We start from the raw sequence: 12,058 nt of genomic DNA, 5'->3' as shown, positions 1-12,058 counted from the left end.
TACGACACTGCGGAAATAGCCAGCAATCAATCCTTAATTTATCATTAATCCGCTCTTACACTCTTGTTATAACAGGAGTGCCTAGAAAAAAGGAACCCCTCTTCTTTTATTAGTGAGTATAAGTAACTCGATTGCTGTTGTCAGGATGAGCCCACTTACGTTAAGTTCCGCGACCACCGGATAGTTGCTGGTAAGGCAGATACGCGCTATTAAATAACTCCGTTACAATCGTCAGGTGAGGTTCGATTCGACAAGGGTCTAAAATTATGGCCTCACGTCCACTCTAAATAATATATCGGTGTAAGAAGAAAGCCGGGGACCAGGGCCCTCTATAGCCCGCTTAGATTCGCTTTTAATAATAGCGGGCCCAACTGATGCGGCACTAATGAATTTGACGAAGCGCTTCCAGCCTTCATAAGCTAATGGGATACTCGAGTTCGCCTAATTTTCCAGGGTTAAGGGGGGGGGGGGGTACGGGATACGACCCCCCCCCCCTCTTAATTCTTCAGTGTCGCCTATTTTGAGCAGAAAGGCGTGAGAGCCGGTAGTCTTGCGTAACTTTATTTATGGATTTTGTTGATGTAAATAAAAGAACAGTTGGTTTACATTTATGTGTCATGCTTGAAATGTCTGACGCGATTGCGCCTATTGGCAGGTTTTGGCGTTGTCTCGTTAACGTTCGCAATAACATTGAACCTTGGAGTAGCTAAACATGGAGAGGAAATTAGAGCGCGTCATCTATACGGCTGTACGGTACCCAGAAGCCCTTGCGGTTTTGGTAGGGGCGCGTACGTGTCGCCTTGGAGTAGCTCGGATGAGTATCAGCTGTTAAGCCTGTGATAATAGAATTTTTTTCGCGATTGTTTTTTAAAATGTCGTTTAAAAGATTTAACTTTGGAGATCATACGTATAGTATTTTATCTAAACAAATAAAAGGAGCATTAAAGCCTTCAAAGGGTACTTTTTTTCGTGAAAATATGGATTACCTGAGAAAAATAGCTTGAATCACTTTTACAGTTTTGAAAACCACAGTATTTTTTCATTGCAAAGACAACTAACTTTTGTTATAATAGCAGCAATTAATTAAAACTATAATAATTCATAAAATTTAATTCAAGCAGCAAACTTTTATTGTTGTCAAGTTTGAATACGAGCAGACGATAAGTATACGTTTTTTCGAATATAGGTGTCGCCGAAACGTAGGACCCTACCAAAACTGCTAGGAATTATGGTAGTCCTTTGGTAGTAATGATGGGGGAAGACACTCAACGTTAGAGATACGGAATTTTCCCCTCCATGTTTATCTACTCCAAGATTGAACTAGAATGAAGGTAAGAATGAATACCGGTACAGCTACGAATATGGACAAATAGGCTACAGCGTCTGGTAAGGTTTTTGTAGCATGGCAGGGTGTTTCAAAAGGTTATGCAAAAAATTTATGGAGTTGTAGGGGTTGAGTTGAGAAGTATGCCTGTTTTTACCCATTTTCCTACGATGAGTTAAAAGAGCGCCAGAGAGCTTCAAAGTGTGGACTACTAGCCCCTGGAAGTAGTTTGCAACAAGCGCAAAACCAAGCAGCAGGGATTTTAAATACTGTTTAAGTTTAGGCTGGTTACCTCGATTTGTTTACAAAGTCCTTTTTCACCTATCACACGAACCCAAACCCTAATGTTCGCATTTTCCTGCTGCTCTCAACTCAAGCCCTACAGCTCCTTTAAAGTTTTGCATAACCTTTTGAAACACAATGTATAGGTGGCCATCATCTGTGAGAAAGAGTGTCACGAAGAAAGCGAAATCAGACGAACTTTTTCTACAAAGTATGCTAGGATTAGGTTTAGAATATCTGCATTTCCATGTTCTTAGGTACCTAAATTAGTTGTATTACAAAGTTCATTGTCTGAAACAGTCTCCAGACAGAGAATCTGTAGTTACGTCTGTTTTGTATTCTACATTTTTAACTCCAAAAAATCAAGTGCAGGAACGGCAACCCGTTCGAAATATTTTGTTAAATATTGACCCTGAATTTGTGGTACAGTCATTAATTTTTGAAATATTTGAATATTCTTGGAAGTTTCAATTGCGCGTTTTCTTTTAACGTTTTAACCAAAATCAAAAAGGCTATCTCTGAACTGATTCAAAGCGAGTAGGATATTAGAATTTCCAAAACCGTACAAATGTCATGAAAAATGAAAACGAATTAGAATGTAGACTCTTCCAGAACTAAAATTGGAAAACCAATCACCATCTAGTTCGGCGAGAAAACGTTTGTTGTCTAAAGTTATCTTTGATAAAGATTGTAAAGAATTGTAAAAAGAACGGCTTAAAAATATGTATAACGGGTTTAATAAGTACAAAACATTTTTCCTGAACAACGTTGATGCACAATCTTAAGGCTACTAACTTACTCTAAATTAGGCCTAAAACGCTTCTAGGTTAATAAATATGGATACTATTCCGTGCGAGCTTCCGTTGTCAGTCCTTAAATTGAAAGGTTACACAAATTTAAAAATTCAGCAGTAGCGAATAAAGACTTTTACAAAAAGGACTGGAATTTAGTCCCATTTTAAAATTCAGAGAGCCTAATATATATTCGCCTTCCCAATATGGTCATCACCGGGCCCTAAAAGTAGTCAGTATGGAATTATCAAGTCTCGCGACGCCCTAATTTATTTTGCACCTTACAATAGGTCGATTACATAGTTTGCCCCCCTAGACGCCACAGTGGGGAAGTGACTCTTTACAAAGTAAGGGAAATTAAATTTTCACCTACTAACTTTCGTCATTGATCTATTTGCATCTTATTTAAGTTCTTTTGATTAGTTTTGTAAATCATTGAAAAATCCCCAAAATATTTTAATATAAAATCTTTGGAAAACTAAACATTACGCTTAATTTGTTAGTTGCTTGATTCCCTAGACCAGCGGTTTCATTTTTTTTTGCTATGGAACCCTAAATTATCCACCTAATTCTGGCGGAACCCCAACTATTTTTTTTACTTATCTTAAAAGACTCTTGACACAAACAAAGATGGCCGCGCTGCAAATTCTCGGAACACCTTTTGGGAACCGCTGCCCTAGACCGCACTGATAAGCCCCAAATAGGGCAAAACTGGCCTATCGTTGGCAGTTCTATACTTTTTAATTGATTTTTCACTCGAAGAACTATTATGTCAGAGTTTTTCTATTTATTCCTCGTAGGTCTATTGGTCTGAGTAACTCGTAACTTTTGTAATTTCTTTAAATGTTTAGCTTTTTTTGACCCCTTACATTATGGACATTTCTATCTTTTCCCATGTTTTATCATTAAGCTTAAATATTTAATTAACGAAATACCCAAAAAATATTTCATCAGTCGTCTGTACGAAAAAGCAAAAATTTTACGGTAAAGGTGTCTCAAATAAATTAATTTAATTGTTTTTTAATTTAAATTCAAGTTAATGTATTATAAATTCTGTTAATATATTGTATTTATGTGATCTGTAAGCCTAGTTATATTGCCAAAGCGGAAAGCTTGGAGCTAATAAAGCCCTTACAAACCTTCTTCTCCGACCAATTCAAGCCGCTAAACATTATATTTACGAAGTTATTCCTGAAGATACAAGCAGTGAATTAATTCTGGAGCAATTGTTACCATTATTCAACCATTAAAAGTGATATCGTAACTTACCAAGAATCAAACGAAAACACGATTGTTTTCCCGAAAATAATGTAACGTATCCTGTTGTTTGAAGAGTTGCCTCGAACAATAGAATTGCAGTTTCAATACTGATTCTATATTTTACCTCGTTATCTAAGGAGATAAATTACAACTTTGTTAACTACTTTTAATTCCCCAATTACACCAGATGCTCAAATAAACGTTTTAAAATTGTTTGACCTCAAATATAAACTATTATCTAAGTGTTTACGTAAGACATACTTTAAAAAAATAAACCATGAAATATGAAAACAGAAATAGGATAATTTTGGTCGTTAATATGAAAAAGTTACTTGGTAAAAAACAAGACCTATAAATCGCGTACGGGCCTCTTTAATGTACTTCGTCCCTAATAAAAAATAGTGCCCCGAATAGAGTCGCGTCCCCTAACTGTCCAAGCCCTCTTCAAATACTTTAAATCTTAAACCCCTTCCTCTATTGTTAAGCCTCCGAACAACCACAGAGCCCTCACTACCGCTGGTGAGGCCTGAGCAAGCTAATATATCTGCCACGAATAAAGTAGCCAATACTTTTAAATGATACAGAGAAAAATGGAATATCCGTCACGCCTGGCAGTCATTTCCCAAATTACCCCTTTAGATCGTATTGCGGGGATAAAGCTTCCAACGGCGTCCTGGCATTGACATTGAATTTTTTTCTCCCATTGAAGGTATAGAGTTACCAGGTTACCGGTAGAGGCGCCACTGAGGTTATTATGTCCGTTTCTCTATAGGGATTAAGCATACACTATAACAGTCAATTTTAATATAATGGAGGACCGTCTATAAGCTTGACTTTCATTCTAATAAGAGCTATAAATTTAATATAAAAAAATTTAGCGTACCACCTGTTTTATACTTTCAAAATACGTTTATAACTTTCAAGCCTACTAAAATAACCTATTTTGAAGGTAAGATAGAAATCTTTATGGTTTGTGTTGTGTCTATGATGCAGACTTAGTTTTGCGTCTTTGAAAAACGAAGTCGTCGAAATATGGGCCAGTGAAAACCGGGCTTTTATTTAGTACGACTTTCACACCTTTTATATCTTCTAGGGCTCCTCTCAATCTTTTAAATTAAATGTTCATTCGGTCTAAGTATATACTAAGTAACCACCACGTATAGGCTTTGCCTCTGTGGTTGCCTGCAAAGTTTGTTTCTTTGCGAAATAAATATTATTATGTTATTAATACTTGGGTTTTTTAAAAAAAAGTACAAAATGAAAATAATGTGTCTATTCTGTCTAAGTACTGATCGCTTGCGGTTTTAAATTAAGTAAAAATGAAAATGATGTCTTTATTCTGTAATAGTGTATTGAACGTTTGAACTTTTGAAGAAGGACCAAATTAAAAGGATTTGACTATTATGTCGTAGAATACTGAACGCTTGGGTTGTTAAATAAAGTACAAAATTAAAATGATGTCTCTAATCTGTACTAGTGTACTGAACTTTTGAGCTTTTGAAGAAGGACCAAATGAAAAGGATTTGACTATTAGGTCGTAGAATACTCAACGCTTGGGGTGTTAAATAGAGTACAAAATGATCACTAGAATACGAATCATATGTGAAAATAAACATAAAAATTTGCCACCGAAACGAAGCTAGGTGGTGTAACTGCGCTAGCTTCTCCGAGGTAGCGCCTACGATCTAGCATCTGCTACAGTCATAAGACCGTCTTTTTTCTTAAATGAACTAATCAAAATATAACCAATCAATGTAAAAATGATATTAAAATGCAAGTATCATCTAATATATATATGTTTGTCCGCTATAGGAATCCACAGTTTTCAACTTAGGTCGACCACATTTGGTATCCTGTCTCATGGTACCCTGATTGTGGTTTTCAACGGTTACGGTCGCCAAAACAACTTTAATTAATTGAATTAATTTAATAATTAGGTATATCTGCTATATACAAGATACTACACTTTGGTCTTAGCCAAAAGACAGAGATTTTTAATTATTTAGGAATACACACGAAAAAAGCTTAAATTATTGCATTTATTTTTAAAAGCCGATAGACACTATGTCGTATAATTGGTTAATATTGTCATTAACCAGTTGGTTATATTGGGTACGGTGCCATGCGTGGAAACAGTTAATTGCAGTGTTCTATTTTCGTGTTGAATGTGTCGGAGTTTCGTCACTGACAAATATATATATATATATATATATATATATATATACGTATACAAATATATATAATATAATATATAATATATATATAACATAATATATAATATATATATAATATATAGTATATATATAACATAATATATAATATATATATATAATATAATATATTCTATATATATAACATAATATATATAATAATTAGGTATACCTGCTATATACAAGATACTACACTTTAATCTTAACTCAAAAACCGAGTTCCTTAATTCGGAGTTCCGTCACTGGCGCTTTTTCCTTTGTTATACAAATAGCCATATATTTCCCCTGGAAATACCGGGTACCGCAGCTAGTTATTTATAAAGTCAAATTTACCAATAACGATGAAGAAAGCTATACTAGCGTCTGCTTTACCCGCTACCTATCTAGGTTTCAACAAAACGAGGCGTAGCGATAGTTTTCGGTTGCGAATAGACGTTTTAATGAAACGAATTTAGCAATTAATTGTAGAATTGATGGTGAGCGTTGATGGGAACAACTCGTCTTAAGCCTAACGGAATATTTTGGCGTCAAGGAGAAAAAAAATCTTAGGGCCTAACCGAGGTTTTTGCATCAATGCTCGCAAATTGTGTCGTTTGCATATGAAAAAAATTAAAATTGAGGAAAAATGACCTTTTTAAAGTGAATGTACAATCTAGTTGACTTGGTTTGACTTGATTGTAGATGTCTTCTTTGGCTAGCCCAGTGGCGTAAATAGCGCCCCGCAGACCCCGCGGCGGGAAGCCCCTAGTTCCCGTCTTTGATACCACCGGTAATCCGAAGATGATAAATCTGGTCGCCAGAGATAGATATGAAGTCTGGACTGCAACAACAACAAAACAAGAAGAGCGAGTTTTGACACGTGGTGAATATCGAGGGCACCCTGGGCTACGGGAAGCTACGACTTAACACAGGGAAATTCATCCATAAAATTGTTGGTGTCATTAAAGTACTGAAGACCATCTTCACAACGCCAAAACGGGGCTCTACGCCGGAGCTAGGTAAACTTGGTTATGTCCGGCGAGTTTTTTTGAAGATATCTATGTTTATAACTTTCATTGCAACAGGCCTGAGGCTCTTTTAAAAGCGATACAGGAAATTGAAACCGCGTGGGAGGGTTGTTGTTAGCCCTGCCACTGCTAGCTAACCACTAGCGTCCCTACACTAACTATTGCCTTAAAACCATCGCAGGTTTTTATGTAAAGAGGAAACCGAAGTATTCTAAAGACTCCTTTAACAGACAGGGATATAACTTGCAAACTCCCCCAGTGGCAATTGTCGCCTGCCCGACGGTGCCGATTTTCGGTTGGGCCGACTGTCTGACGGCCAAAATACAGTCGGGAAACTACTCTTTTGACTGGTACTATGTCCGCCCGAATTACAGTCGGGGAAACTATTTTTACCGCAAAGAAATTACTTTCCGACTAACAATGGGTAGGTATTACAACTCAATATTGCAATGATATCCGACTCCATTTCGGATTCATAACCGACCCCGTTTTGGATACACACCCGACCCCATAACTTATTAATACCCGACCCTATTTCGGATCCTTATCCAACCCTGTTTCGGATACAAGCCTGACCCCGTTTCGGATACATGCCCGACCCCGTTTCGGATTCATACCCGACCCCGTTTCGGATACATACCCGACCCTGTTTCGGATTCATACCCGACCCCGTTTCGGATACCCTCCCAACCCCGTTTCGGATTCATACCCGACCCCGTTTCGGATACCCTCCCAACCACGTTTCGGATTCATGCCAGACCCCGTTTCGGATACCCACCCGACCCCGTTTCGGATACATACCCGACCCCGTTTCGGATACATACCCGACACCGTTTCGGATACTCACCCGACCCCGTTTCGGATACCCACCCGACCCCGTTTCGGATACATACCCGACCCCGTTTCGGATACCCACCCGACCCCGTTTCGGATACATACCCGACCCCGTTTCGGATTCATACCCGACCCCGTTACGGAATCATACCCAACATTAACTCTTTGGAATATTAAGATGTCTCTAGACGTATAATTCTGGTATGAACCTATAAAAACGTATTATATTAATTAATTAGACTAAGCCTTTTTAGTTAGATTTAGCAAAATATTACACAAAATAAAAACACCAGGAGTATTTTTATATTTCGATTAAATGAATAACGAAACTCGCCCAACTAATATAATTCTTACTCCTTAGAGCCTAGCTTACTAAAATCGTGCATGCCTTAAAGTAGACGGATGAAACCATTGAATTGGGAATAATACTGCTAGAATTACAATTACGATTTCGGTTGCCATGGTTACGCAGGACCTGTTCTGAGAAGACTGTACGAAATTCATCTTTATAATGCCATCTATATTTTGTAAAGTTATATGGCTAAAAATAAATAATTATTTACTAACTCATCGTAACTTGTGTTAAAAAGGATCGTGTTGACAGAATAAAATTATTTTTAAACAACTTCAAAGGTTTGTTTGTTACGATAAATCATACATTTTAATTTCGCGTCAGATTCGCGCAAAAATTCAATTGCCATATAGTGGCCACCACCAGAGACAGATGCCGCCACGGTAGAACGATAAAGTTGATAAAGTTTCCTTATTGAAAGAAATTGGTCCCGCGCCAGCTAGATTTAGTTGTACCTCTATATATTCTAACCTCAATGGATGAAACCTTAAAGATGAAAAGTTTAGAAAACTTCTAAAAATTCTTATAAGTGGCTATTTTAGCAACAGGTCGAAAAAACCATAAATATAATCTGTCTTTAATAACTCAATAAGACGGACAGTTGGGAATATATCCACAACAAGTAAAAATAGTCTACTTGCGAAGTGACTATTTCTCCCACACCTGAACGCTGAATATTCGGTCCGTCACGATGTCGCTGAAATAGTCTTTAAACAATCGTCTAATCAATTCGATACCGAAACCAAGGATGATAGAGACTTAGAAAGGGAGACGAAGTAGGAGGCATGAACGCGGCAGTATCCTTGTAAAAAGTTTAGCGCGCGCTCGGCGGGAAATATTCGGAAAAATGGCGGCAGCACGTAGCGCAAGGTTGGTAAAATTTAAACTAGAAAAGGTTGCATCGAAAAGGGTGTTTGGGCTTACGCGTCTTCTGATTCTAGGTCTGTTACTCAGCCTTCTACATCACAGGTTCGGAAAATGATAGCCTTCTCAAAGTTACAGGTGACGTCACCTGGTTCGGCCAATATGCATTTTCTCGTACATGAGACCCCCTTGGCGTAGCGGGCGTCATCTTGCCGCCATTGACACGTCTTACAAGGATCCTGGCGCGTTCACTCCACATACTTTGCCTCCCTTCCTATCCTCGTTAACCGAAACTAGACTAGGTGGCAGGGTGGGAAATAAGGATTTTCTTTTAAAGTGGACATGTGACCAGTGACGGTTTGAAAGAATTATTAGATTCCCTCAAAAATTCGTCTGAAGCTGACGTCAGCCAGATGATATCCTATTGATTTTCAATAGGATCTCATCTCAGTGACGTCACGATTTTCGTTAGCAACGAAGTAGCCAGCCTTAGCCCTTGGCAACCACAGCGTATCGAGGCAACCTTTTATTACTAAAATTTACTAACCTTGGACCAGTGAACGCCGTCTGCTACATTAAAATATTGTGTTTTAACTTTTAACCGTTTTCAATGGGGTGAATTCAAATTGAAATGTACAAACTTATAACTTAGTATTTTACAAATTACCAACAAAAATATAAAACACCTCGAATTAACTATAACCACCCTCCGATTTAATTAATAAACTGCACCGAGCAATTTTTAAACTGGTCATTTGCCCACTGCCACCGCCTTATTTCCCACGCTGATAGGTGGCGCAGCGACGCTTTAGTTATAGCGTCTGCTAAGGGGGTACACTGTGTATCAGTCGTCTGTTAAGCCTGTGCTTAAGCATTACTCTAGTGATTGTTATGAAATAATTATTTTATATTTCGGTCAGTAGACGGCTACAATTCGTAGAATTTACTCTACGCGCGAGGAAGCAGAAAAAAAACATTGTAGACATTTAAGAATAGAGAGTGGCACTTTGTAAATCTCTCGGCCAGCCTTTAGCTAACTAAATTAAAAATAAGATGTTTTCGACCAAAGTCGCCCAACTGTCGGCTATATAAACAAATTGAGGTTATTAGAGACCTTTAATGCAACGGTCGGTAAACAGGCCCGAAACAAGTATACCGACGACAGTTATTTGAACAGTCGGCCAATTGTGATTTTTACCGTCTACAAAGATACCTTTAATGCAACGGTCGGCCGACTGTCGGTAATCAGGCCCGAAACAAGTATACCGACGACAGTTATTTGAACAGTCGGCCAATTGTGATTTTTACCGTCTACAAAGATACCTTTAATGCAACGGTCGGCCGACTGTCGGTAATCAGGCTCGAAACAAGTATACCGACGACAGTTATTTGAACAGTCGGCCAATTGTAATTTTTACCGTCTGCAAAGAGACCTTGAATGCAACGGTCGGCCGACTGTCGGTAATCAGGCCCGAAACCAGTATATCACCGACAGTTATTTGAACAGTCGGCCAATTGTAATTTTTACCGGCTACAAACTTTGGACTCTTACCCGAGACATGGACTCTTAACCAACTGTATTTCGGCGCCTATGTGCTACTGGGGCCAACGCAGAAAGAAACGTTTCGAGTTTTCACCTAGTGCCACAAGCTGCGAGTCGAAATAGAAAACCCATAAGGTTATAGTTTTAAGCCAATTTGCGAGATTTTAAAACCCACATACTCACTATTGTGATTTTTGCATTTTAACTATTTCAATATTAAGACACCGCCATTTTTTCCCCCAAATATTTTATCTAAAACCTTAAAACCTTTAACGAAGATAGCTCCAGTATTGCTGTATCAATTTTAGTGCACGAGAACCCAGCTATTGGGAATTCACGTTTTTGCGTACGATTCCCACCATTAGGGATAGTAGGCAAACTAATACATAGATCGATAGGTGATATCGTGTCCTCGCGGACTCGCTGTTAATTGTACGCACTTGGAAGCCTAAATGTTGAGCAATAGCTGCCGCGCCGCAGGGCCGTCTTTACCTAACTGGAGGCCCCTGGGCAAAGCTATTGGCGATCCCCTGTAACTCCACCCAAGTTTGCAACCTCCAGTGCGAAGTCCATCGTCACTCTAATCTACAACTATCGGTTCAAATAGTTTCACTCGTCCTACTAAAGGTTACTAAAGAAGAAGCTTATTCTCAATTTAAAAATACGAACAACCAAAAGTGTTTATTCGTTTTAGATTTACCTTATCTATAGACGCGACTAAATACGAAGTTTAGGACTTTCGAGCAATGTTAAAAACATTTTTTTTTATTAAAATTTCTTTTGCGTTTCACAATTTGAAAAATGGGGCCCTCCAGAATCTTGGGGCTCTAGGGCAGTGCCCTTTTTGCCCAAAGGGAAAGACGGCACTGCCGCGCCGTTTCGAATATAGTAAAAAATGATGTTATATCGTGCTCCACGGTCACTGTCTCATTTTTTCAAACTAGAGGGAATTAGAATATTTAATACAAGGACATTTTCGCTCTCTTAAAACGTAAAACAAGTCTCCTTTTAAACCTAAATTGAAAAAAAAACACACACACACATTTTTCACTCTAGCATGCATTTTCGATAGAGGGATTTGAAGAATCGATCAGTGTGCTTATTAGGGAATTTCAGTGGCATCAAAACGACGTTCGTTTAGTTGGATTCAAGACTGTTTAACCTTGCAATTCTGTCAAGCGAACAAACGGTAGTCATCAAAGCTCAAAGCGACAAAGTAAAGTAATAATAAATGGTATATTTTCATCCGGAATAAATTCACCCATCTTTTTCAAAATCAAAGTTTGTTGGTACCTTGGTAAAAACGCAACCTCGGTCCTTGGGGCAAAAACGCGACTTAAGGCTCTTTCTGATCGTAAGGACCATTTATTTCGTAAATTTTATTCTTTCGGTGGCTCGGCCCAGCCTGTAGAGCTGTAAGTTACGCCACAAGTTGATATAATCTGTCTAACGAAGCCAGATCATTTTCGATGCTTGTGCTTTATCTTTGTTTTAAATGTATCTTTATTTATGTATCCACGCTGGCCCCCAGGACCTTTCAAGGAAATTCCTTGCCCTTGGGAAAATTATTTAGTCCAGGGCCATTCTGAAT

This window comes from Leiobunum rupestre, chromosome 5 (assembly GCF_980474605.1).
Source record: "Leiobunum rupestre chromosome 5, qqLeiRupe1.1.hap1, whole genome shotgun sequence".
NCBI lineage: Eukaryota > Metazoa > Arthropoda > Arachnida > Opiliones > Sclerosomatidae > Leiobunum > Leiobunum rupestre.
The sequence above is the reverse complement of the archived record's forward strand: the minus strand, read 5'-3'. Positions refer to the sequence as shown.